We start from the raw sequence: 25,390 nt of genomic DNA, 5'->3' as shown, positions 1-25,390 counted from the left end.
TTGTGACCACTTCATATTTATTTAATGGACCCCTTAGCCATGTCACGAATTATGTCACAGAATATAAGTCAAGGCTGTCCGGCTTTGTCTTAAAGATTAATATGTAAAAGTTAGAGACTGGAAGTGTTTGAGTTTTGAGTGCCAACTGCATATTTAATAGTTTATCTGTAATTCAAAAAGCCTGTCTCACCATTATAAATCCTGCAGGGTTACGTCTATTCTGAAATCTAAGTGCCATGCCAATTGATTGATTCTTTTCCTGTGGAAGCTTATCTCCCAGTGTACTAATCCAAACTCAATGAGTCAGCCCATCCCTTTGCATGCCTGGCAGGCAGCCCTCACCCAAAAGATGGTGGAATTCTTGCCACCCTCACATGACTTTCTTTGTTCTTTCTATGTCCACCTTTCCATCATCTGAGCTGCCCCTGGAATTATAACAATCATGGCTTTCAGCTTCTCAGCATGGATCAGAAGTAAGGAAACAAGAAGGCCCAGAAATGGTACATACTCTTTGTTCACACAGGATCCTTCTGCCCTATTATATATCTCTTGTTCATTGTAACAGAGAGAACTCTGAAGGACCTGGTGAGGTTGAGAATTTCAAAGCCATCTAGGGGGACACATTCTCCATTAAAATCCCCCAAATGGCTTTGAAAATCTCAGGTGGAGTGTACTGCGGTTGTGCATATTTTTCTGCTCCCTTGGGCAATAGGCAAATGCTGAGGAGACATGTTGGGGCAACATGACAGCAGAAGAACTCATTAGAACCTAGTCATCTTGCTTCAGATTTTCTGAATAGTCATTCCCTAGACCTGTCCCTGCTTCAGAATTTCTTGCTTGCCGCTGCTCAGTAGACATGGATAGAATATTCAACTCCTCAAGCAGTTAAAACATCTTTCTGGGGGTTGGGGTGGTTGTATTGAAAATGTTCAGAAAAGGTCTTCTGTTGGAGGAATAAATTGGAAATACCCTATTGGGTAGCACATGCATCTCCTTGGACAAGTGTTCTGCAGCCCCTAAGGTCCTTTCTGTGGAAGGAGCTTGTAAGGAATGCTGGAAATCCATCTAAAATTAGGGACAATTGGGCAGATGCTGAGGGCCAGATCTTTAATTTGCATAAATAACCAATCAGGAGATTTCACTAGGACTATGCTGGTTGACACCATCCAAGCATCTGGCTGCAATTGCAGGCTACAGCCAGAGGTATCCTAGTTTTCAGATACTAGAGCTCCTCTTTCCTCATTTGGGGTTTATAAAATAACATCTTTTTTATCCTTTAATATTTTGTTTGAATTAGTGCTTCTCTGAATTGAATGCTGTGCAGGCCACATAAAAGCCACCTTTGTTACGAATAAAATGAGGGACGGTCACACAGCTACATAAGGTAGGGAGAACGACATCAGATATTGACTCTCACTGCCAGAAATTAATGTCTGTTTGTTGACAGAGAGTCGTAAATGGGAACTGCAGTCACTGCAAAGGAGCTGGGCAGAACTTATCTTTATTCTAAAACCTCCTCAACTGGAACCAAAACAATCAAATTTGCCTAAGAGTTTAGATGAAGTTTAGATGTCAAAAATGAGAATGAGATTTTATCTATCAGGTTTTGCTGAGCAAAGTGAAGAATCTGAGAAGGTAAAATTCCTTTGTTACATAGTAGTGATAACTAGGGATTGGAAATAGCATTTTTGCCTGCCTCTGCAAACAACTCACCTGGAGGCATAGAATTCCCCTGACGTGTGTGTGTGTGTGTGTGTGTCGTAATGCAAGACCTGTCAAAAAAAGGTTTTGCTCTTTCCCGCCTGCATCAATGACATATATTAATATTTTGTTGTACAGCCCATGACTTACATAATTTACAAACAGAGATAGCCATAACTGAACATGGGAAATGGGCAAAATACATGTGTCAAGTCAGGACCAATATAAACCCCCCCCACCATTCAGAACGTGAATTTCTTGCATATCAGTAATTGTGATTTTGGAGGCAAATCCTGAACAAAAGAGAGTGCTGAATGGGCACATCCAAAGTAAAAATTTGGTCAATTGCTTTAAAAAAAAGCAAATGTAAACAGTGTATTGCAGCCTCAATTTTTCAAAGGGACTGGTGATCTTTGGGTGCCTGTATATTTGGATTACCAACTTGAGAGCTTTCAAGATGCCTGATTATTCAGCACTCTCTGAAAATCCGTCCCCTTTAAGGCATCTCTAGATGGACATCCAAAATCACTAGTCACTTTGGAAAACTTAGGCCTCTAAGTTTGTTTATGCTTCAATTCCATCTAAGTATATTTCTAGATAATTAGATGATTACATTGTTATTAATTGTTTATGCTGCAGTAGTACCTAGGTGCTCCAGCAATAATAATAATACTGTTGCCCCTTTTCAACCCAAGTGGCTAGTCAAAGTGTGCAGCCTTGTGGGTGTTCCAGTTCAGAGTAGAAATTGGTGGAGTCTGATATTTTCTTTGTAAATAAACAAAGCCACATCAAAGTCCTGTGTCTCTGAATGCAGAAGGAATCAATTAGCAGGAAACATCTTCTTTTCCTCACAGCACCAGGAGTACCTTTTAGCCTGCAACCCTGATCCAAAAACCTCTTCCCAGGTTTCTTCCAGGGTCAGAGCACTGTTCTTTCAGTTGCTCTTTCAACCTGTCCCTCTCTCTCTCTGTTTTTGTTTCTTCTCCCTTCCCCCCGAGCCCTACTCGAAACAATACTCAGCAAAAGCTTCTGGGTAGTTTCAAATATGCCTTTAGTCTTAGGTGGGGGGTTATGTTTACAGTTATGTTGACTGAAATGTGAGTTCACACCTACCAATTTCAGTGGTGTCTTAACTCAACCCATAACAATACTTTGCTCTTACATAATGCTTTTCATCTGTATGTATCAAAGCATTTCACAAAGGAAGTACTCTCTAATGTACCATATTTAAAAAAAAATCCCCTTTTTATATTGTTGTTTTTTGCAGCAGCACCTAGAGGTCCTAACAGGATCAGGACTCCATGTATATATAATCCCTGCTCCAATGGATTCTCCATCACTTTCAGTATTTAAATAAGGAATGGATGTCTTTCAAAAAATATGGTCCAGCTCTAACAGATGTGATGGGATTTATCTAGTAATTACTGGGTGAGGTACTATGGCCTGATTAGATTATCAGGTCCCTCCAAGCCTTAAAAGAGCTCAGAATCCAAACTGAGATGAAACCCATGACCATGAAAAAAGGAGGGAATGAGGAGAATGATAATGACAAAGATTATATCTTGCACAACTTATTTTAACTTGATAACTCCAAGTCATCTTTATTTTTATGTATATAGTAGGTCTGGTTGATAACCTTAAAATGAAACTTTTTCCTGCAGGAAAATGCAGATTCATCAAAATTGAAAATTTACCATCTGAAAAGATCAATGTTGACAATTTTCCATCAGGAAAATCTAAACAAAATGTTTCAGTTCAGGTCAACATTAATGTCTGCCTGAGCTGCTGCAGTGTCTGATGGGAATTGTTGTTCTGGGCCTCTCGTGTCCTCAGTATCCATTATAGGCAGTCTTCCCCAGTCAGACTACATCTTCTATGATGCACCATGGTGTCTCTTTGTGGCTTAGCCACCAGCAAGTATCTTGGGCCTCCCAAGAAAACAGCATTCTGTTTAAAAACCAAACCAAACAACTTCTTATTCAGGATAACAAATGTCAAAATATCTGAATTGCCCATGGGGTGGAAATTCTGTCTTTTGATGTGCGCTAGTGTGACATGGGGCCAGAAAGGGCTAAGCAACTTGCAGGCTAATTGACCCAGATTCAACCTTTAGAGACATATCGATAGATAATATTTGTGTTTTTGCATATCTATTGTTAGAATGTAATCAGACAGTTCCTGTCTATCACTGTATTCTGTTAATTAGAGATCAAAAGAGGATATTAACATTCAAATGAACTGTAAAGACAGTGATATCACTGTCTCGATTTTTCTTTGAAGTATATAGCAAAACACCTGCAAATGGTGGGAGATAGGCAATTGCCTTATGTTAATCCATGTAGCTAATTACTGGTGATGTTTAGGAAATAGATGGTTACTTCAAAAGCCTATTCTTCATCCAAGGACTAGAGCTGTCAAGAGGCTGGAAAAAATGTCTTCAAAAACTCTTGGGACCTGATCCTTTCATCTCAAATCTGCTTAAGCTTTATTCAGGGGGAAGCTTGAGACATACGACTGAGATTCCCAGTCCCATCTGGACCACCCTGATATTGAATATTTGGACTGTAATGAATTCTGTGCTTCACCAGCCTTTATATCCTGCAGTGGAGAGGGAAAGGAAGAGAACTATTGGCCTCCATTCATGCCCTTTGAATACTAACGGCACGTAATTCAGTTTTAGACTTCTGAGGGTTGAGGTCCTCTTAATGATATGCATGTGAATTGAATGTATATTCTGCACACAGTCAGCATGGTGGAAACAATCAATGCATATTAACACAGTTTCCATATAAAATCTTAAAATAAAATATTGGAAGGCAGGGGAAATGGCACAGCATGATTCAGCATCACACCGATATCTTCACCACTTGAAATAAGTTATAATAGAGGAACCCACTGCTTTAAGTTAATTCAATTGATTTAATGAGCAACTCAGTTGACTGAAGTGGAATTACAGTGCATAGCAGTGCAGCCTTACTTACTAAGCTGCCCCACCTGCCACGATATTGTAGCAATGTTGTGGTCTCTTTCATCTGTGAAGTTCTAATTTTCAATAGGTTTTGTTTTCTGGGAAATGTTTTGCTTCCTCTTCTCCATCTTGAGTGTCTGCTATTTTGGTTGCAGCATCATAACAATTAAGGCCTGTTTTATTCATTGTCAAGTACTGTGAGCTGTGAAGGAGGATCCTTAAAAGGTTCAGAGGTCAGACTCAGGTGAGATAAGCACCCAAAAGTTCAGGTATTTAAGCTTATCTGAACTTCAGATTCTCAGGTGCTGTAAACTGGCACTACTCCATTGATTTCTATGTAGCAACACCAACTTACACCAGCTGAGAATTTTACCCCTCGAGTCTGCTGACTTGTTATGAAAATGTTCCCAAAGCAGGATTCCTCTCAGTAATCTGATGCACCCAATTTTCTGTTGAGGGTGTATAAAATATGAAAAACAATGAAAGACAACAGGTAACTTCCTTGAACCTCAGGAATTAGGGAAAATCTTATTTCAAATGTGGGTAAACTCTGCTCTGTGTTGTTTTGCCCAACATTTTTGGTCATCATTAATTATAACGAATGTTTGAACCCAAAGTGCTATACTTTCTTTAAATTAAATAAATTAAATTAAAAGAGATAAGCAAACTCTTAAATACATTTCTATAGCACTTTCTGGCTGAAGACATCAGACTGCTTTCCTCACACTAACTAGTTAGGCCTCACAGCAATCTTGTGGAGGAGGGATGTTTTATTATTTCTTACAGATAGGGAAATTGAGGCGTGGGGTGCGTAAGTAATTCAAACTCAGACAGCAGGTAAAAAACAGAGCTGCCGTTAGGATCCAGATCTTCTGACTCCTAAACCTGGGCTTTCACCATCTAATCATCCTTCATCTTAATATGTAGATGTTTCTGTTGGGAACAAATCTGTCTTAGCAAAGAGACATCTACTATAAAATAAATGATCTTTTCCAGTCTTACCAGAATGATATTGGGTTTTTTCCTCTCTGATTAAAAAATAGTATTTTCTATGGAAGAGAAAGGGCTCAGATATTGAGGGAAATTGCATCGGAAGAGTATGCGTGGTACAGGCCATTATTAGCACTTGTCTCTGAAAATTTTGCCTTTTGAACTGAAGAGCTGTTGAATTGCAGACAACAATCTGTTAACAGCAGAAGGAACAGGGCAGAGAGCTTGTGGTGCCTTTTTATTCCAAGAAGTCAGTTTCTGGATGAACAGTTTAATATGTGAGTTTGGGTGAACTTGGGAGCAAGCTTGAACTCAGTCTTAATTTTAACTTGCAGGAGTCTCTCATTGGGGTCTACAGCCCTCTACAGTTGTTGTTGAAAGCTGCCTGCATCCATAGTGTCTGGGTTTAAGAAGGTTTTGATCTCTTATCTTAGGAAGCCGTGCCAGTATAAAATGAATTGCAATTATTCCATGCTGATGTCTGCTATTTTAGGTGGATGGAGTGCCCTGTGCTCTATTGTTAACTGTGCAGCAAAGGCATATGCTTAATGTAATGTAGCTACTGGAAACAAGCTGGTGGAGCCAGCACCATGTGACCAGGTAGCTCTCAAAGACACCAGCAGGAGCTCGCTGGGCATTTAGTCCTTGATGGACAGCAGTTTGAGGGCCTCTCGCCTAGAGAGGCCCACTCTCTCTTCTACTCTCTCATATTTTCTCTAGAGGGGTCTGTTTACTTTGAGGCCAGGCAGATATGTAAATACATTGGCTGTGGGCGGCTCTCTTGATAGGAGGCATAAATGTACAATGTTTCATAATTGGAAATGATTTGTGTTTTGAGTGGCAGCCAGGTGCTGTCTTTGGCTCTAACCCCCCTCCCCCACAAATACATAAAGCTTCTCAGTTGAATGTGTTCACAGAACATGTAAAGGTCACTGCTATATTGAGGCTTTTATCATACTTCCCGGGGGAGTCTGTTGTGGCAGTGATATGCCTCCTGGAGCTCCCTAGCATGCAGTAGGGGTAGGTACCTGCTGATGCCACCCTTAAGGGCAGGGGTCATGACTCTACTTTCTCCATGACTGTTTCAGGCTGGCTGATGCTGCTGGACTCAAGTGATTGTGGAGGCTGTAATTGTGCCTGGTACCTACTTAGGGTGCAAGGGGTGGGGGAGCTCTTGCATCCTCCATCCATTACACAGCCATGGAGAAGCTGAGTATAACTTGGCTATGAACTATATGACCCTGGGCCCTCATATCAATGACAAACTCTAAGAGAACATTTGTTTGTGCTCTTTTCCTCACCAGTGCAGCTCATTTTCTGTCCCTCAGTTGCAAATGATCTTCTGCACTTCATTGTACCTAGGTATTGTCCAGCCTTTCTGCTACCCTGAAGAGCTCCTGCTACAGATGGAACAATTTAACACGTTTGTTGGGGGAAGGTATTTTTAATTTTGGAATGGTGCTGCACTCCCTGCTAACAGGCTGGCTGTGTTCAGGGCCGGTTCCAGGCACCAGCCAACCAAGCACATGCTTGGGGCGGCACCTTAGAAGGGGCGGCCAATGTTGAGGTGGCGGGGGGCACTCGCGGTGTTTTTTTATTTTCTTGGGGTTTTTTTTTTGTTTTGGCCAGGCAGCGTGGGGGGTGTTTCGGCGGCATGGCACTGGGGGTTTGGGCGGCATGGCGCGGCTCTGGGGGCGGGGATTTGCACGGCGCAGCGCTGGGGGAGGCCCGGGGGTTGGGGTGGCGCGGCGCTCGGTGGGGCAGGGGTTTGGCTGGCCCGGCGCGGTGCTCGGGGGGTTTGGCCGGTGCGGCGCTTGGGGGAGGGGGGCAGGGGTTTATCCGGCGCAGCGCTTGGCGGGGGTTTGGGCGGCGCGGCGCTCGGGGGGAGGTCGGTGGCGCGGCGCTGGGGGAGGGGGCAGTGTGTGACGGCGGGGCTGCGCTCTTCTTTTTTGCCTGGGGTGGCAAAAAAGTTAGAGCCGACCCTGGCTGTGTTCTACTGCTCTCTATGGGTAAAATCAGAGCTATAGTGGGATTCTCTCCTCCCATGGGTGAGGGAACCCTGTGTTTGTGGTAGCAGAGCATTCTGAGTCCTATCCCTGCTGTTGCCACAAAGGTCTGGGTTACTACTGCAAGCAGCAGAGCAAGAACTGTAAAGTCCTCAGGGGCTATGGTTTGTTTCTGTGTCATGAAAAAGGCTGTTCTCATGGTATGTCTGACATGGCCAGTAAACGCAGCTCGTGTACATAATTTAGTTTTGAAAATATGGTGATCTATTTGCCAGTGTGTAAGTAGTGGGTGGGGGAGAGAAAGGGGTACTGGAAACTGTAATTTAAATGAACACACAGCACAGCTTTTGAACTCAATCTACCTCTGAAACATACTTCAGGCTCTTCGGCTTCCAGGCTGCATGGTTTCTAAATGAACAGCTGAAAGCAATGTGTAATCATTACACTGGCCATCAGAGGGAGCCCACATTGTTCCATCAAAGCAAAGGCAACAAATTGCAAAAAGGCCCAAACAAGCAATTAAATTTGTTTTTAATACAAATTCCTACAGTGTTCCTTCCATTGTCCTGTGGTGCTGAGTGGGCAGCAAATGTTTAGTTAATGAAGGATTAAACTGTGACTTATTGTAGTATAGCTTCTTCAGAGGGGAAGAAGGGCTGAGAGCCATTTTCCTGCCTCACTCTGATTTCAAGCTAGTCTGATGGTAACAACCTTTGTTTTTTAAGAAGTCCCAGTTAATTCTGCATATAAAGCAGGCACTTTATCTACTGCACAACATTTGGCATTAGTTTTGCAAATAGAGTGAGAAAGATGACATTTTTCCATGAGTGTAATAGAAGTATATTGGAAGTGACAACAAAAATTGAATATAAGGTCTGATAAAGTTCAAATCAAATGTGTTCCCTAGATCCTACTAAAATCGACAAGCACAGAAAATATCATGAAAATCAGACTTAACATATGGCTTGCTTTTTCTCCTTCAACAATGTGTGAGAAGAAAGAGAAGGCTTTTGTTTTGTTTTTTACATTTTGGTTACCAGTTACTCCATAAATAGGACACACAAAAATAATTGTAATACATGTTGATAGAATGACTCACTTGGTTCATAATCCAACTGCAATAGATGTTGGCAATATGCCAAACTCCCTGTCAAGTTCATCCTTATAGGATGAAATTCCCCTGCTATGCAGAGAGCCTATGACCACATAAGCCCTCTGTGTTGGAGTATGCTAACTCCATGCAAGGCCAGAAGGGTTAACGAGTGCTATGGGCCCACTTAGTCCTGCCTTGCTACACCTGTGCTGACTGTGAGATAATGAAGGGGAAGTTATCAAGGGAAGAGGATAGTTCAGTAGCTAGATAACTAGGGGGCCTCTTGTTCCTTTTTCCCTGAGAAAAGGACCAGCCCAGCCCTTTCGCAGATTTCTAGAGCTCCCTGGAGGAAGAAGGTAGCCTGGCACAGGGCCACTGAGTTTGTTTTCTTCATAGGACTTTTTCTTTGCTTTGTTATAAAGAGACTATGGGGAAGTCTGTGCTGTCTTGGACAGGACTGAAGGGCCTAATGAGATTGTTGGAGAGATCCTTTGTTCAAGGACGTGGAGGGACCTGCCTCAGTAAACTCTATGTAGACTTTTGCCCCCTACCTGAGCCTGGTCTGTAGTTTGTCATGGACCCTGAAGAGCGCACACCCTCAAAATAAGGCTCAAGTAATGGATAGGCCTTGTGCTGAGCTTGTGCATAGGGGTGAATTTCACCCATGGAGAGTAAATAGCTGTGCTCTTTGATGTACGCACTGCTGCAGTTCTCAGTATATGTATATGTGCACAGGTGTGCATGCCCCCACACACAGTATATCAGGGAAGCTATCTACCTACAGTACTCAGTCCCCATATATAATTGTACATAAAATGCATATATACAGTTGCTAAAATCCGCCAACCAGCGGTTGGCCCAAGTACCTGCACTGCATTTTGAGTACATGTGCAAGCAGACAGTGGGGAAAAATCCCCTCTGCCTGACCCATGAAGAATGGGTGCTGAGCTGCTGTTCAAAACCGCCTTCAGCTCAAGAGCTGTGGTAGGCTGTGCAGCCCCCTTGGTAGGGAAAAGATGAGAGGGGTGTATGCGGTGGTGGTCCCCACCATCTGTACTTGACCTGACTTGCCCCTTCCTGCCTCTTTTATGTTGCCCCATAGGTGGCTCACATGGAGTTGGGCTCTCCACTATGCATGAGTGCACACCCCATAGGCAAGCCCTCACATGCTGCTTGTGCAGGAGAATCACACCAGTTCTGCTGTCTGAAAAGGCTGAATTCTAGTAATTCCAAACATGTGGCTTATATTGGACTGAACACAGAAAGTGGAGATGGAACGGGCTGTCAGCTCAATCTTCTCCCTCCCTCTGTCAATGCAGGTTTGTTCTTTATAGCATGTTTCCCAGTGTGTTGTCTAGTGGAGTTTTAAATGACTGAAGCAATGGTGCTTCCACCACTTCCCATGGGGTCTCTTTAAAGACCTACTATACACATGCATACTGGGCCTATTCACTGAGTTTGGGGGCCGTGAAAGTAGTTTTTCCACATGTGCCATTTCCCTGTGCAACATTTAGAAAATGGAGGTGATAAGAGACCGCACCTTCCTAAGATGGACTGTGAGCTGAACATCCTCTTGTTTCCTGCCTATGACAAGGATTTTGTTGTCAGCTTTATTAGAAAGTTTGTACGTGTGATAGCTCGCTGAATTTACAAACGTCCCCTTCCAAAGCTCACTCTTGCCATCCAGCCCCATCCATTTGACTAGATTTCCCTTTGGACTCCCTTTCTAATTTTAAAAGTCTACCCAAACACAATCTTGTGTTCCTCCAAATTGCCTTTTTCATTCTGATGGCTGCTATGTCGTCTTTGTGAAAGAATACTATTACAGCAGAAGATCTGTGACAAGAACACAGAGCCGATCGATTTTTAGTATGGAAACAGACACAACAAAGGGCTGTTTGTATTTCCTTTTTTTTTTTTAAAAAGGATCATGGGTGTATTATGCTAGTGCATATAGAATATAAAAATGAAACATCCCTCTTTCTCCAGTTCCTCGTACTGTTGCCAGTAATCATTCTAGGTTCCCTCAGAGCTCAGGGAGCAATAAAGGGGAAAAAATACTTTCTCACATCCGTTTATATTGGTTGATGATATGATATTCCTGAGCAGGATTCAAGCTCTGGCACAAGTTAATAGCAGAAAGGATGAGACTAGGGAGGTTGAATTTCAATCATAATGTGGTTATTGGCCTTTTTGAAGTTTTTTTTTTTTTTTCCTCACCCTGTTTGCTTAATGCCCTCTCACCAAATGCTATTCCTACAGGTCATCTTTAACCTCAATTTCAATTTAATTACTTCCCAGGAAAGGGTCTTTCCTTGCTCACACTTCTGATTAATAAAGAATGCATGCGGCACTGATTTTATAATATAATTTGCAGTATTAGATCTCTGTGTGATTAGCAAGATTGGCTGTATCTGTGATGTGAGCTATTTAATAAGCCCTGTGCGATTATCAATAGCACTTGATGACCTGAAGAAGGTTTTTTGAGGGGGGGAGGGAGGGTGGTCCAATTTTGTTTTAGATGCTAATATGAAGCTTAATTAACCTCTGTGATCTAAAAATCAGCCTGTGCAACAAGAAGAAATTAATTTTGTGAAATTTTTCACAATTTTGCTTTTACACACATGAAGTTTCCCATTAATGTGAAAATTTGAGAACTGTAATTTGGCAGCAAAAATATACAAAACTCTGGATTTCCTTTCACAAAGAAAGCAATTCTGCTAGGAAGTAAAAATGGGACCACTGTGAATTTGCAATGAAATGCCAAATTAACACATTTTGAGCCTTTTTGCATTTCTTTGCAAATATTTCACACTGGATACAAGAAAAAATGTTTGATACTTGTAGTATTTCTGATCTAGGTAGAATTTATAAGGAAAGCATTGCTCATGTTACTTCAGTTTTAGCTGAAATCAGAAAATGCACAGAAACAACCAAATAGCTTTCCCCAACTCTGTCAAAAAACGTAAGCATTGTTCTCTCAAAGTGTTCCCCCCACCCCCAAATGTCTGACAGTTTAGGTGGTTCTAATTTTGGACAAGATCTTACTATGTAGCTACCAATTTGCTATATGCATGAATTATTTAGTAATAACTATAGGATTTAGAGTTTGGGATGTTGGTTATCACAGTGCCTAACTTCTAAGCACCTAGAAAATCACAGGATCAACACTGAGTTAGGTGCTGAGGTTCCCCATACAATGAATGGGGTGAGAGAGACACCTTAGGTGAATCACAAAAGCCTGCACACTAGCCGGGGAGTTGCCAAAATTAGCCAATGGGAGATTCTGGTGAGGGGGTGTGTTATAGAGCCCACCTTTCTCTTGGAGATAGGTGCCTCCCTGGAGCTCAGATTTAGGGCTTGTCTACGCTACTGGCCGGATCGACGGGCAGCGATTGATCCAGCGGAGGTCAATTTATAGTGTCTAGTATAGATGCGATAAATCGACCACCAACCGCTCTAGCGTCGACTCCAGTACTCCACCTCAATGAAAAGCACAGGGGGAATTGATGGGAGAGCATCTCCTGTTAACACACCGCAGTGAAAACATCGCGGTAAGTACATTATTCAAGTAGCTGAAGTCATGTAACTTAGATTTATTCCCCCCTTCTCTCCCCAGCCCTTAGGAGCTTCTCTCTGATAGGGATCTATGAATGGGAACCAGCTGCTTGGAGTCAGGCAGCTTAGGTGATTAAAGTGTTTCTTATGGGAGTGAGTTCAGCGCCTGCCTTGCTTCATACAAAATGTGGGGTTGGAGGAGGTGGTGCTATCACCCACCTTATACATTTTTACCTCAGTAATTAAAGCACTCCTCTGGAATGTGGGAGACAGAGGTTCAAGTACCCTCTCTCTGCCAAAGGGGGGTGTTCTAACCACTGAGCTATGGGATAGGCTCATGTGGGGCCTACCTCAGTCTCTCCTGTTGAAGTTGTTTCCCTGTGGATAAATAATGAGAGTGATTGGAACAGGGGGACTGGACCCAGGGTCTCCCACCTCCCAGATGAGTACCCTAGCTACTGAACTACTGAGTCATTCTCTCTTGCCCACTCTCTGGCCCAGTGATTCTTCCACTGTGGATTAATACTTAGTCATTCATTTGTTGTTTATCTTCAGGGGAACAGCTTCAACAGGAGACGCTGAGAGTCCCTCATCAGAATATTTCATAGCTCAGGGTTAGAGCTTTCTCCTGATAGGTGGGAGGTCAGTGTTCAATCTAGACACCCCTCCTACAAAGTCATGCAGTTGAACCCCCAGCTTCAGTGTGTGACCTCCTCCCTCCACCAATGCCACACATACCATTAGAGGTTGAGTCCATGGGGGCTGAAGGGAGGTATTGACACTGTCTAGACTGTTGACTTTGGGGCAAATTTGGATTAGAACACTTCATGGTTTATGCTTATTAGGATCAGTTGTAGCTTTTTACACTATTGCAGACACTCTTTATTTCCCCCCAAAAGCCCAACAAACTTCATCAAAGAACTGATAGAACATTCCAAACTAACTCTTGTTCTGTGCACATAGACATGTTCTTTGGATGTGCTGACTTTAAAAAAACATCACTGGTGTCTGCATATGGGCACTAAAAATATAAATCCACATCCCAGGATTTAAGCTGCAGATAATTCAGCCTAAAGGCACCCAAACTGGATCTGTGTATTCATATGATTTATTTAAAATTATTAATTTAAAAATCTGAGCAGATTCTTGAAAGCAACACCACAGCTGAAGTTAAGTTTGTTTCCTCTTGACTAGTGCACCTAAGAGAGGCTAAGTAGCTGGATGTTTGGGGTTGAGTTTCAGCTAAGTGGCTGAATGTTTGGGTGTTGACCTGAATAAGTAGACTCTCCTCAGAAGTTCATCTTAAACCATCTACCCTTACATTCGGAGCCTTCATCATGCTTTCCTCCCTGCAGTAGGCCACTGCTCCCCTCACACATAACTTCTGATGGCAAGCCTTTTTGGGTTAGGGTGTGCTTTGTGGCCAGTTAGCCCCATCAGGCAACTGGGCAGCAGGGGCATAAGTACACTGCCCCTTCTTTCAGCCTCAATGTCTCTAAGCAATCAGCCAGCCAGTAGAACCAGTCTGTACTAATTTATCATCAGGGATGACTGGCTTTCAGTCTGTTCTGGAAGAGGCAAGGAAAACTCTTGACCAAATGTTTCATCTATCTGTTTCTACTTCTGGATGGAAACTAGAGGCAAAAAAGATACTTATCTGAATTTCAAGGGGGGGGGAGGTGTTCTGTGTGTGTGTGTGTGTTTCCTACATCTTCAGCTGGGTTAGCTTTGTAGCTACTTGCCTCATTCCCTGATCTGAACCAAAGGAAAGCTATGGCCTGTGTGAATATGCAGGTAAACCAGATTCATAGTTAATTGGCTCAATACCTGAACTGCAGCCAAAGAAGGCTGTGCTGCTCCTTGAAGATAGAATACATAGTAGTGCACATAGTTGCTCACTAAATTATTAAAATACATAGCTTGGAGAGGAGAGAACTTACCACATTAAAAAGTCTAAGGCCAAAATTAATAGAATACTTCGCTATGGGCTTGATCCAAAAATTCATCAAAGTCAATGGAAAATCTTTCCCTTGAATTCAATGAGCTTTGGATCAGGGCTTAAAGTTGGATTCCTGGACAACTTGGGTCAGATTATCAAAGGTATTTAGATACCTTAAAATGCAGATAAGCACCTAATGGGATTTTCAAAAGTGCCTAAGCAGGTTAGTGCTCAAGTGCCATTGAAATCACTTAGGCACTTAGAGATTTAGAAAGCTATCTACCTGCATCTTTAGATGCCTAAAGACCTTTGAAAATCTGGCCTGTTGTGCCTGATTTTCAGAGATGCCAAGGACCCTCTGGAAAAAAATGAAGCACACGGGGTGTCAAGTTGGCCACTCAGAAATTCAGGCATGCAGCTCTAGTGCCTCTTTCTGAAAATGTTGACCATAGTCAGTGAGAATAAACTGGCCTGTAGTGGAAATGAAAATAGTGTAAGTGCAATATACAAGAAGGGAATGCAGGAAATTACAAGATACTATAGTTATAAATATCTAAGGTTCTGGGAAGCATTTTAAGTTATATTTGTATCCTAAGAAAAGCAGCACATCATCTTGTAACTAAAGGTACATAGGAATTACAATACAGCAAAGGGGCAGATTTGCCACTTCACTTTGTCATGGACTGACTGTAGGGTTGCCAACTGTCCCAGTTTGGCTGGAAGTCTCCCAGAATCGGGCTCTATCTCCCGGAGGCTACTGAAGCCAATCTGGGAGATTTTAGGCTGCTAAAAGTCCAATGTCGCAGCGGGGCTAAGGCAAGCTCCCTAACTGCCCTAGATCTGTGCTGCTCCGGAAGCAGCTGGCATGTCTGGCGGCATGGCCAGGGGGTCTCTACGTGCTGCCCCTACCCTGAGCGCTGACTCTGCAGCTCCCATTGGCTGGGAACGGGGAACTGTGACCAATGGGAGCTGTCCGCAGGAAGGGACAGTACACAGAGCCGCCTGGCCACCCCTGAGCCTTGGAGTCGCAGGGACATGCTTGTCACTTCTGGGAGCCACCTGAGGTAAGCGCTGCCCAGCTAGAGCCTGCACCCCTAACCCCACTTCTGCACCCCAGTCCTGAGCCCCCTCCTGCACCCGAACTCCCTCACAGAACCCGTACCCCAACACCCTTCCCCAGGCCTCCCACACTCCCAAACCCTCAACCCTATTCCTCAGCCCAGAGCCCTCACCCCCTCCCATATCCCAACCCTCTGCCCAAGCCCAGTGAAAGTGAGTGAGGGTTGGGGAGAGCGAGCAATGGAGGGAGAGGGGCTGGGCCTCAAAGAAGGGGTCGGATAGGGTGCGGGGCAAGGGTGTTTGGGTTTGTGCAATTAGACTGTTGGCAACCCTACCTGACTCTAGAGCATTCAGTTGTGCAACTTTAGGACTAGATTGTACCTTTAGGCATGGGGTAATGCATAAGCTGAAACTACCTATTGAGTAACCCCAAGAAGTATTTTGCCTCAAACATTCCCCTCCCTGTGTACCTTTTGCTCTGTTATCTTTGTAGTGATTTTTGCTACTGGTCTAATTCAGCAACAAATAATGGCATCCCCCATGGCAGCTGACTTGTGCTGGCGGGTGCATTGTGGGAATGGACACACGGCTCCACCCACTCCCTGTTGTCTTTATGTGCACCCGTGTACTACTTCACACCTGGAAATAAGGTCTAAGTAACCAACACAGCAATGTGTGATCAGCTGTTATGCCCCTATGTGGGTATCTAGGCCAAATCACAAAGTAGTCCTTCATGTTCTCTGAACAACAATTTTTGGATGGAGTTTCTATAAGAGTCAGAGCTCCTTCATACACTAGTATGTCTTGGCCCTGCAAAGTTCCTGTAGGGCGGTGCAGACCCTTTTCAGCGCCAATGTTCACTGAACAAGACTGCCATGCTCTTCAGCCAGTGCCAGTGCTTGGCATTGGTACAGTGCCAGGCTCCATGCATAGAAACGGAGGGCAGAAACGGGAAGGCTTAATTATTACACTAATAGGAGTGAGAGGGCTACTTGGGGGAATCCAGAATTAGAATCTGCCTTTCCGATTTTAGCGTTTGTTTTTATTTGTGTTTTCCTCAGGCATATTTAGGAATGACATGTATGATCAAAAGAAACACATTGCACCAAAAAAACCCCACTTAAAATCGCTCTCTTGTCTGCATACATAAGAAACACACACACACACAATGTGCAAACAGAAATAATTTTGAGCTTGGTGGTGCATCAGGCCCCCTAATGTACGTTCTTATCTGACATGTAGGAAACATTCTGGATTTACTACCAAGGGAGGGTTTTTGTCTTTAATTTTGTTTTGTAAGGGGAATAGCGTTGAATTCCATTAAATATAATTTCTCACTAAAGAGACTGTTTTGAATGCAGTGGCATGAAAAATAAATTAAAATAAAATTTCAGTTTTCCAGCTCTCCCCATTGAATAGATTACCTCTGGTTTAGCTCCTGTTGCACAGACTGGCTTTGTTATATTTATTTGTTCAGGAACTCCTATGCTGAGTTCTAGACACCTGTGCCAAAATACAAAACTGAGGGAAAGAATCCAAACTGATGGCTTGCTCAATCCTATCTCACAAATGGCCTCTCTTGTCTGACCTCCCCACAGCCACCCCAAGAAAAGGGCCACCCCAAGCAAATGCTTGGAACGCTGATGCCTAGAGCCAGCCCTGTGCCTCACGCACGCAGCCCTGGAAAATAACCCAGGCTTGAGGTGTGCCTGTGAACTGTCCGAGAGTAGAGTCATTCTGGCCCCAAAGTTGAGGGGGACAAGAAGTGATTTTTGATCCTTGCTGCCTCCTTTTCCTGGCTCCCCTTTCGAGTTCTCCATGACTTTCTTATTTTGTTTCTCTCTCTCTCTCCTTCCCCTATAAATTCCTCCTGCCACCTCTCCCATTCCTCAACCCTGAGTCCTCCCACCCCCACCTCAAATTCCCACTTCTTTTTGGCTCCCAGCTCCACTGGAATTCCCTCTCCACTCAGTCTGATCCACAATAGTTCCCTTGGTTCCTATCCTGCTCTCTGTGTGTGTCTGTGTGTCTTTGCTTTCTCTCTTCCTTTTTCATTTACCATCTTCCACCACCCCAGGATCTTGCAGTGAGCTCTGGGATCTCCTCCTTACAATTTGCCATGCACCTCGGACCTGAAGTCAGATTCTCTCTCTCGATCTTTTCCCTATTTCTCTGCCTGGTGGTGACTGCCTGCAGAGCTTGCTGTTTCATTGCTGTTGAGTGACTCTGCAGGGAGAAGGCAGAGGAAGGACATGCCTCCGGGCATTGCTGGCCTTGCCTCTCTTTAATGCCACCTCCCCTCTGACTCCTCTATTGGGCTGAAAGTTGGGCATGACAGAGAAAGGCATGTCTTTACACCGAGATTGCCATGCCAAGGGGTGGATGTGTGATCCCGAGTCAAAGATCATTCGTGGAAGGTGCCCTACCAGCAGCTTTCTCCCTTTTAAAACAGGGTGCGGTTGGTTTGAATCTCTCTTTTTAGTAGCCAGCTGTCAAATAATTAGAGTAATACCCCAAACTCAAACTGGATACACCTCTACCCCTATTTAACGCTGTCCTCGGGAGCCAAAAAATCTTACCGCGTTATAGGTGAAACCGCGTTATATCGTACTTGCTTTGATCTGCCGGAGTGCGCAGCCCTGCCCCCCGGAGCACTGCTTTACCACGTTATATCTGAATGTGTGTTATATCGGGTCGCGTTATATCTGGGTAGAGGTGTACTAGGGGTATGTGTCTGTGATTGCAGCTTAAGTAGACCTACCCGAGCTAACTGTAATCTAGTGATGTCATGGCAGCATGTGCTTCACTGCAGGATGTACAAACTTGCCAGGAAGCCTGGGTAACTACTCACAGGGCTAGCCCACACTGACACTGCTTCATTGCTCCAGGACCTGAGCTAGCTAGATAAACGCTAGATCAGGTATGTCTACTCAAGCTGCAATAATATCCTGTGATTGCAATATAGATATACCCTAGGTGGAATCTAGTGTCTAAAGCACAGAGAGCCAATGTAATGCATTAATCTGAGCAAAGCACTGTTTACTGAGGGCTTGATCCATCATGCTTTGAACTTAATGGCTAGACTTCCATTGACTTCAATAGGCATTGGATCAGGACCTATTTGGCAGATACATTCTGCTTTAACTTCAGTTTCTAGAGGTCTTCGTCCATCCCTGGAGCTTGTATCTCTTTCCTTCCAGAGCTACCATATTGTTGAAAAAGACCATTAAAACTTATAATCACTTTCATCAATAGACACTGTAGAATTAATTGGTCCCTATTGTGAGCTGGCTTTGTCCACTCCAGTTTCAAATTATTCTAGCAATAGGGCTTTCCACACCTCCTTTGGAGAGCATTCCATGGTCTTAATAGATGTCATAGTTTTGAACATCTTTCCTATTATCAAGAGTAAATATTACATTTGGCTTTAATTTCTTCCCATAATTCCTAGCTGTACCTCCTTCAATCCCTCTAACAGTCCCTCTCCATCCTTGATGTTGACACCCTTCAGATGCTTGTGTACATGGCTATCTTATCCACATCATTTGGGGGAAAGCCATATGGTAATCCATTGTTCAGTATGTATCCGGTGACACATGTTGAACAATACGACACACAGAGAATATGAGTTTGTTACAGATATGGGATTTAATTCTTTAGCTTGCTAAAAGTGTAGAAACTTTTCATGCTTGAAGCTCTGGAGGCCCCTGGTTCAATCTCCAGCCATACATAAAATGATGGTCATCAAAATACATCATTATTTCTACTCACCTTTTCATATAAATTAATCCCTCCAGGCCCTTAGTAACTGTTGTAGCTGCTTCATAATATTCTTGTTTCACTTCTGGCTAATATTTATCTGTGCTGTTGCTTCAAACCCAGAGTGTTCTCCTTTCCCTACTATTACAGGCCTCCAAGTCCTTCCTCACCTTTCTTTTGCCTCCAAGTCCCAGAGCTTTCTTGTAAGCTGCCTCTCTACAATGTCACTGTGCTGTGGAGATCATGGCCAATCAGTATGCAATCCTTTTTTATTTAATTTGATTATTTCTTTAAGCTGATCTGGGGAGTGGACTTGCAAGGAACAATATTAGATAAACGTGAAATCTCCAGAGATACTTCAAATAGCAGCAGGACAGGTAGCACAAGAGAGGGCTCAGTGAGCTGAAAAGAATGACAGCACAAGCAGCTCATTTAATTTGCCTTCCTGTATTTCTTTATAAGATGTTAAATATTCATAGCTGTGTCAATCAACTTTATTCAGTCCCGCGCTCTAGGGAGTAGTGATTGTCCAAGTATTGTCAGGCTCATCCCCACAGCTTCCAGCCTCTCATGAATAAACGTATTAATATGGGGTGAAAAGGGGTGTAGTGGGAGGGAGGCAGAGAATCAAAATAACATGCTGACACCTTCAACAACTTATTTTAAAAGCCGAATTTCTAGTGTCTTCATATTGGATACTACAATACTGAGGGATTGAAACGGGACCCATTACTCAGCAACCACTCATCCTTTGCGATAAGGACTCCTTAAAATGGGAACAGAGAAAAAAATTCTCTATTATGCATTTGTTGTTTGTGCTGTGGCTCTATGCAGTTTTTTCAGTACTTGTGAGCAAAGCTATATAATAACTAGAAACATCAGTCTTGATACTAAAAGGGGCTGACTACCCATAAGTCCCACTGGGTATGTCTACACTGCATTGTACACCCAGCTCAGACTCAGGTTTGAGCCCAACTCCCCCACACACTGTCCACCCACAAATCTTTTTCACTTGGGTCAGTAATCCCTCAGGACCTAAGCCCTAGGACCTACCTAGCAGGGCAGGTCTGAGCCAGAGTCCAACTGTGTCTGAGGTCTGATGCAGTTTACACCTGGGTTCCCAGAAGCATAAAGTCTGTTTTCAGTATGGCTGTGGCCACATGGTTTTGAGACCCGGATCCAGCAATTGTAAACCTGGGTTTACAATGCAGATAGACATACCCCCCTCTCCAAGGTCAATTGAAAACTGAGGGCACTGAAGGAGGCACACAGCACCTCTGAGGATCAGGTCTATAAATGTACTGTGATCATCCTTAAAATACCAACATACTACTTTACTGTGTTCTTGAGAAAAATGATGGACTCATGGTTTAGGCAGTGGCCTGGAGATCTGGGTTTAATTCCTGGTTCTTTCAAAGGCTACCACTGTGACCCTGCACAAGCCACTTAGCTTCTCAGTGTCACTGTTTACTGTCTGTAAAATGGATATTATAATATAAGCCTTCCTTTCTTTCACCCATTGGTCTTGTCTGTTAAGACTGTAGGCTCTTTGGGACCAAGACTGTCTCTTACTATACGTTTGTACAGTGCCTAGCACATTGGGGCCCTGATTTCAATTCGGGTCTAGTTACTAACGATAATCTGAAGTGCCATATTATTTCCCTGTTCAGACTAGAAATGAATTGTCATGTAACAGTAGATTTTGGTGTCTCCTGCCAATCATCCTGGTCCAATGGTTTTCCTCATGACACTGCTAACAGCCTGGATTTAGGTAGCATTTCCTAAGAGCTCGCGTCAACTGAAGTTTCCAGAATAGGTACCATTTTCTCCCTCATGCCTCTCACAAGAGGTAAGAAGATGTAGGCACATTTCTACCTCACTCTTGAGTCTGGGATGGAGATGAGGAAAGGGGAGGCCCATTCTAGTCCCAAAAGTGCTACTGTGTGCAGCAGGCTCAGCACTCCGGCCTCCTTCCTTGCAGGACAGTCTAGTTTGAGTGGTGATCAGAGCTCTGCTCAGCAGCTAAGTGGAGGCAGTACTAGACTCTTCCAGCAGAGGAGACAGAGGAAAGAGTGCAGCTTCCCTCCTGCTGGCTGGAGTCTCAAGAAGTAGGGAGGAAAATTCCATTTTCATACAGACTTGGAGCACATCGCTGAAGCAGAGGACTCCCACCAGCTCTTCTCCCAATGGTGGGGAGGACACAACTGCTGAGAGGTTAGCAAACCCCCTCTGCTGGGGATACTGGACCTAATGGAGTGGTGGTGGTAGGGGAATAGACAGCATGGAGGTGAGACAGGGCAGCATAGAGCTTGGGAGGTAACTGGGTGGGTTGTCAGAGTGGAGGTGGTGGTGGTGGTGGGGATACAGAACACTAAGAGAATTGAGGGAAACTGAGAGCTGAGGGACAATACTGACAGGACACCGCACTATACATTTGCACCAATGCACAGACATGTAGAACCAACCTATTGCCACCCCCACCCCCAACTTTGAGGCAAAATTACTCCCTTTCCCCCTTTTCTCTTCACCCACCCAACCCACCTGTTTATAATCTATGACAAAAATACTATAAGATCATTATGGTCACTTAGTCTGAACTTCTGCATAATGCAGGCCACAGAACCTCACCTAGTAATAGAGCATATACTTTAGAAAGGTATCCAGTCTTAAATTAAAGAGAGCAAGTGATGGAGAATACCAAAACAGGGTGGAGGACAGAAAGTCCATTTGACAAAAGACTTTGAGATTTCAAAATCTGGTTTTGTTTTGAACAGGAGTGAAAACTAAAAATTCTGAAATCCTTTATTAAAAAAAAAAAAAAGCCCCACCCAAATTGTTTTGTCATTAAAAACGTATTTGATTTTGAAACTTTTATTTTGTACAAGTGTGTAATATACAATTAAAAAAAAAGTTATTTCTGAACAAAATCGGTTCCATTCCAACGTTCTTGAACAGTCCATTTCAACATTGTTGGAACTCTTTATTTTGGGTTTTTTCCTAAATAACATTCCAGATAAATCTACCTGATTTCACTAGATGTTTAGATTTCAGTGGAAGTGCATATTCTGATGGAGTATAGCTGTCACAGTTTCTCCACCGAGCTCTAGAGAATCTATCACATCACTAGGTAAATTTTTTCAATGTTTAATTACCCTAATAGTAAAAAATGAGCCTTATTTCTAAACTTAATTTTATGCACAATGGTTTATGACTAAGGTGCTGTATTAATAATTTTTTTATTCTGACTTGGTCTTGCTTTAGCTTCCAGCCTCTTGAATTTGTTATGCCCTTTGTCCGCTACACTAAAAGCCCTCTACTATTAGAAATCTTCTCAGGTAGATATTTATGGAACGTGATCAAGATACCTCTTAAATTTTTCTTTGTTAAGCTACTCTCACTGAAGGTAGATTTTCCCCCCGCCCCCCAACGTCAGATTATTTGTGTAGACTCTTTTCTGAACTCTAAAAGGATGTGGGCACCAGAACTGGACAGCGTTCTAGTAAGGTCTCACTAATGCCATATACTGCAGCAATAATATCTCCCTGCTTCTACTTGGTATTCCTTTCAACGGTTGCATCTCTGCAAATGCTTGTCGTCTTTTCAAGGATGTATTGCAATGACTTTATCTTGAAAATAATCTGAGACTGATGATCTCACAAAAAGCAAGGTTTATTAATATATAGGGAAAAACAGATTAAAACAAAAGAAAGTCATGGATGACAAATCGAGCCTTAAACTCTGCCAAAGCTACTCTAGATAGACACTATTCATGTGGTTTCCAGGGGAATAAGCCATTCTTTATCTTTCTGGCACATGTATCCTTTTTCTCCAGCTTGTCCCTTTTGTCCCTTACTGTTTGTTAACAGGCAGCGTATCACGGACAGTCTCTAGTATCATGTCATCCTCCCCCTTTGCTCCAAATGCCTTATAGTCTGTTACCCTTTTTGATGTTAGGTGTGACAGAATTTATTAGTGACTCAGGCATGCAGGTATAGGTTGCTTCAGTTTTCAGCAACAGGATGTTTGATCAGATGTAGCATCTGATGTAGATGGTGGGATAGGCCCTGTCTTCTGCACAATAACCATTTTCCCATTATCTGCTAGGACCCCCTCATTTAGATCTAGTGTTATTTCCCAAAAAACGTTCTCAAAACACTTCAAACATGTTTTTTGATCTTGTTTTCACTATACTCATTTTAAAGTGCCAGTACCTAGTTTGTATCTCTCCCTTTTGAAACTTAAAATCCTTTGGAAGGTGTTACCACACAATAATTATTTCCTGGCCCATCTAATCTTCCCCACTGCAAGACTGCTGGCTCTTTTGTTCAAGCCTAATAACATGCAAAATCTTGGTCAAGTGTCCTAGACAGGGCTTATATTATGTTAGTATAACATTTAGAATTAATCTCGTATAAACAGATTAATTCTGAACTGTCACAATCAGATACTGTGGTATGGTAACTACTGGAAAATATTGACTTTTCAGTCATGGCTGCTGTAGTTTTGGTTTAACAGCTAGGGATTTTTTTTTTTAAGTGGAAAATTTAGCCATTCCCTTTTAGTGCTGAAAATACAAATGCAGCTGTATTTGGAATAGTGCCTGAGTATTGAAAAGTGAAGCAGATCATAAACAAGAAGTAGTTGCAGAATTTGCCAGTCAAATTTCACTGCCCAAACTGCTAGCAGTTTGTTTGCTACAGATCCCATTCTGTGACATGAGTGTAACAGGAGCTATTTCAGACAGCGGATCCCCTGCCAGGTGGCAGGCATACATACCTTTTTTGCAACACTGACTTATTTGGAGTGACTAGGGCGAGGAAATAAAAATCAGTCTCTTATCGACACTCCTGTGGTATGCCTTTACGCCATTGAGTGCCTGCGCATGAGGAGCACCTAGTGGCAACAGCAGTTGAGGGCAATCCAAGTCTTGGGTTGTAAACAAGATGGGGGCAAGGTCTTGTTCCCTCTCAGGCAGAATGTAGGATGTCGTTGCCTCCAGCTGCAAAGAAAAGTAGTTGTTTCCCCAAGAAATTACAGGAATTGAAGTATTGCCAAAGATGCTTTCCACTTTGATTAACATGCTGTGCACAAACAGGTGGCCATTACAAAAGCCTTTCAAGCAAATAAATTGTACTGGTGTCAAAGTGCACTCTTACTCCAAGGTAAAACAACTCCACTTGTCTTGGAGAAACACCTACTTTTCTTCTCCCCACATTTGCTGGACAGAGAAATCCAAATACAGTAACTGTTACCACTCTGAGCTTCTCTTGGCAATTTACCAGAACCGCTTATCTAACAAAATATGGTGTGGATTTTTAACAGTGAGGGTAATGAGCCATTGGCACAACTTACCAAGAGAAGGGGGTGAAATCTCCAACACTGGAAATCTTTAAATCAAGACTGGATGGGCTTGATGCAGGAATCACTGGATGAAAGTATATGATCTGTGTTATGTAGGGGGTCAGATTTAGATGGTTGTAATGATCCCTATTGGTCTTTAAGCCTATTACTCAAATAGCAGATCACCCACTGATCTGGACATGTGACACTGTGAATGGAAACACACACATCCTCCTGTTTGTAAGGTCTGGCTGAAGAGAGAGAACCTGGAGAGAATACCTTGAGGATAAAAACAATACTCTATATGTTTCTTGCAGAGCATCTGAGAACATCTTTTAGAGTCTTCTAATTTGACCATAATCATCTTAGTCATTTGAAATTAAATGAACCCCCAGGCTGTTAATGTTTTTTTTAATGTTTCAAAATGATTGTTTGGATCTACAAACTGTACTTGAAAACTTTTTAGTATTCAACTTCACAGTATTCTTTCATCTTTGCCATCCTGGATTTAAAGTACTTTAAACCAATAGAGCAAGTCCATCATCAGATTTAGCATGTCAAACTGTCCATGCTTCTAAATAGTGATGTGGCCTTTTCTAATTTTGTGGACCATGTGTCTGGCAGAGGCAACCTGCAATATGTTTCTTTTTAGTAACAAATCATGGCAACAACATACCAAGGTCATAACTGGAGACTGAACATGGAACCATGAGACACAAACTCCTACTAACTGAGTTAAAGGAGAACTCTGATAGTTGTGATCCTTTATCACAACAGACTAGGGTACATTCCAATGATTTAAAGATACCATGTCAACGTACGTTATTTGGGGCAGGGACAGTCTTTTTGTTCTGTTTGTACCATCCCTAGCACAATGGGGTCCTGATTTATGACCTAGATACCTAGGTGCTACGATAATAAAAACATGGAAAAGCTGAGCCCCATTTTAGAACATCATTTATAATGGGAAAAACTCC

General features: G+C 42.9%; 1 protein-coding gene across 1 annotated transcript in view; it reads left to right on the top strand.

Annotated features, from left to right (window-relative positions):
- Positions 1-9,043: 9,043 nt before the first annotated feature.
- The window catches only part of LRFN2 (leucine rich repeat and fibronectin type III domain containing 2), a 225,779-nt gene continuing 209,432 nt past the window's right edge, over positions 9,044-25,390 (top strand). Inside the window, exon 1 of the mRNA XM_065589291.1 lies at positions 9,044-9,114. The gene's annotated coding sequence lies outside the window, so the exon portion shown is untranslated. The remainder of the gene's footprint in view (positions 9,115-25,390) is intronic.

This window comes from Chrysemys picta, chromosome 3, assembly GCF_011386835.1.
Source record: "Chrysemys picta bellii isolate R12L10 chromosome 3, ASM1138683v2, whole genome shotgun sequence".
In the NCBI taxonomy this organism is placed as follows: Eukaryota; Metazoa; Chordata; order Testudines; family Emydidae; genus Chrysemys; species Chrysemys picta.
This window is presented reverse-complemented; position numbering and strand designations above follow the sequence as displayed.